We start from the raw sequence: 3,317 nt of genomic DNA on the forward strand, positions 1-3,317 counted from the left end.
TTACCAAGCCAAATGTCATAAAGATTCTCCCTTATATTTTCTTCTAAGGATTGTATAAGTTTAGGTCTTATATTTAGGTCTTTGATCCATTGAATTACTTTTTTATATAGTGCAAGGTAAGGGTCCAACTTCATTCTTTTGCAAGTGAATATCCAATTGTCTCAGCACCAACTGTTGAACACAGCCATATTTTTTATATTCCTCCTTTAACTTGCTTATTGGAGTCATTCAAGAAAGATCAGTTTCATTTTTTAGAGTGCCCACCTTTCCAGAGCTATCTTCCTTTCTAGAGTCTTGAGCCATGGATTCATACTTAACTTTTCATTGAACTTTTTGAAATCATAGTTTGTGGTGGGCTTTTGTGCACAGCTTCCTTCTTCTTTGCTTTTATAAACACTATGATAGATCCTGCCCTTCACAGTTACCATTACTTCTTTTAATTTTAGTACAATGTAGCAAAGCTGAGGATCTCTGAACCTGAGTAAGTCCCATTGTCTGTCACTACTATACTAAAGGACAGAACATTAAATTCAAATGTCCACTATTACACTTGGCCTGCACGCTGGTCTCAAATATGTGTCTGGACTCTATTTTCTAATTAACAGGGTGAGGTTTTAAGAATGCCTTCTGCTCATATACAAGAAAGGCCATGCAGCCACTACTTCTGTGCTTTTCCTTTGAACAACTCAACTTCCCATCTACCAAAGTCTGGCCCTTTGACTTGATCTTCCAGAAGTGGTACAGAAAAATCAACTGTGGAAATTATAGCACATCCCATAGCTCCATCCTGGTCCTAGCCCATTCTAAGGTAACTGGGATTTGGGGATGAGTTTGAGTATGCTGAACAAAGGAATACTGATAAAGAGACCCCTTTCTAAGAAAAATGTGGTTCAAGTACGTAGTATTGATTGGAACACATGAGGAAAAGAGAATCCAAAATGGGTATACCAACACAAAGAGAAAGCTTCACCCTCTTCAAAAAATGATATTACTGGAAATCACAAGGTAAGTTCTAAAAATAAATTCATATTGCTCTTTTGTCTAATACTGTCTATTTTAGAGATGCGAATTCTGTGTCTTATAGCCATACCTTTCTTATCCCAGAGCACATTAAGTCCTCTATTTGACAGTTGAAATTACATGCAAGGTAAGTCAAGAACCTCTTGGATGGGTATAGTTGAAATGTGCCATCAGTACTCCACCTTGTTTTTCTTCTATTTTTTATTGATATTATGACAGCATTATCCAAAACAGCCATCTATATGTTCATGAATTCCATGGTACTCTACCAAAAATATCATGACCTGCTTGCTTTTTATCACATTTATCCTTAGATCTATAGATTGAGATTGTGAGGTACAGCATTTTAAAACTCTTAACCCCTTACAAGATAAGTTTTTTAAAGTTCATACATCTATTATAGTATTCCAGTCAGAAATTCCACTGTACATGTGTGCTTCAGCAAAACTTAGGACATATCAACAACTCCATGTCTGAAATATTTAAGGTCACTTTGGCCATAATGCTTCTCTATACATTAGAAATTAATATCTGAGGCCATGAGAAATTATCTTCACAGCTTTGCGTTATGAATACTAGATACCATCTTCAACGTTTTTCTTATACAGCAAGATTTTAGAACTTTAAGCCATAAATCTTCTTCAATGAATTTCTAAGAAGAGGCCTCCCCACAAAAAAAAAATGGATAAAATCATAGTTGGTCTGGTTAAGCTGGTGTAAGAAATCTGAAGCCTCACCTATACCATTCCCCTTCCACTCCTCTACCATATGTGTTAGTCCCACAGGTACTTCCTCAAACTGAGAAAGTTCTACATGGCACAGTGTGATTTTATAATAATTTCCCCCATAGTACCTAATTATGGCACTTTTCTCCCTTGTTCTCAATTTCAGCCCAGTTTTTTCTTTATCTAATTGGTGGGACTGAATGTCTTTAGCATCTTTTAGAACTTAGGTATCCACATGACCTGGCAGATGCAAACATCCCAAAAATGTAAAAGAGTAATTTTTCAGGTCAAAACAACTCATTGAATATACACTTTAGGATTACCCAAATTCACTTGCCGTGACTCTGTTTTAACCATGCACCCATCTGCTCTTACAAAGTTTCCCAAGTAAAACAGAATCTCTCTTAAACAACCTCTATTTAAATTAGTTAAAAATTAATCAAAGACTTCATTCTATCTGTAAAATGTACTGCCAATATCCAAGGCATGCTGAATCGTCAGGGATAATAAGCTATGTTTTAGTCTATGCAACTACTCTGCTTCCACCATTAGCCTGTGTGCATACTAAGTATAAATTCAATTTATTTCCAAATCTGTTTATTCAAATGTTACTTGTTATCATGATTATCAGATTTAATTAAACATTAATTAAATCAAATAAACAGAAGTTCAAAGAAAAGGTAAGCTGTTCTTTGTATAAAACTTAAGCTGAAAAGCTCTGTGAAGAACAATATCCAGAAGATGAGAAAACAAGCCACAGAGTGGGAAAAAATATTCACAAAGGACACATCGGATACAGGACTACTATTCAAAATATAAAGTACAATAAGATACAAAATACAAAGAGCTCTTAAAACTCAACAATAAGAACACATTTAGAAAATGGACAAAAGACCTTAACAGACACCTCACTAAAGAAGATATACAGATGGCATATAAGCATATGAAAAGATTCTCCACACCATATGCTCTCAGAGAAATGCAAATTAGACAATGAGATACCACTATATATCCATTAGAATGGCCCAAATCAGAAACACTGACAAAGCCAAATGCTGGATAAGATGTAAAGCAACAGGAACTCTCACTCATTGCTATTGAGAATGCAAAATGGCACAGACACTTTGGAAGACAGCTTGGCAGTTTCTTACAAAACTAAACATACTTTTATTCTAAATCCAGTAATCACACTTCTTAGTATTTACCCAAATAAACTGAAATCTTGTGCTCACTTCGGCAGCACATATACTAAAATTGGAACGATACAGAGAAGATTAGCATGGCCCCAGCGCAAGGATGACACGCAAATTCGTGAAGCGTTCCATATAAGAAAAAAATTTAAAAAACTGAAATCTTATGTCCACACCATAAGTGTGGATGTCCTGCAATCTTATGTCCTGCATGTGGATGTTCATAGCAGCTTTATTCATAATTGCCAAAACTTGGAAGCAACCAATATGTTCTTCAGGAGGTGAATGGATAAACTGTGGTACATCAACACAATGAAATATTATTTAGTGATAACATGAAATGAGCTATCAAGCCATGAAAAGATGTGGAAGAGCTGTAAAT

At 35.3% G+C, this 3,317-nt stretch overlaps 1 non-coding gene across 1 annotated transcript; it reads left to right on the forward strand.

The window, feature by feature from the left end:
- Positions 1 to 2,969: 2,969 nt before the first annotated feature.
- On the forward strand, positions 2,970 to 3,076 carry LOC118991420 (U6 spliceosomal RNA). The gene has a single exon (XR_005067417.1). It is a non-coding gene; the product is annotated as a U6 spliceosomal RNA (small nuclear RNA).
- Positions 3,077 to 3,317: the final 241 nt, after the last annotated feature.

Source organism: Sturnira hondurensis, unplaced genomic scaffold (genome assembly GCF_014824575.4).
Source record: "Sturnira hondurensis isolate 20B ecotype Veracruz unplaced genomic scaffold, ASM1482457v3 Scaffold0007487, whole genome shotgun sequence".
In the NCBI taxonomy this organism is placed as follows: Eukaryota; Metazoa; Chordata; class Mammalia; order Chiroptera; family Phyllostomidae; genus Sturnira; species Sturnira hondurensis.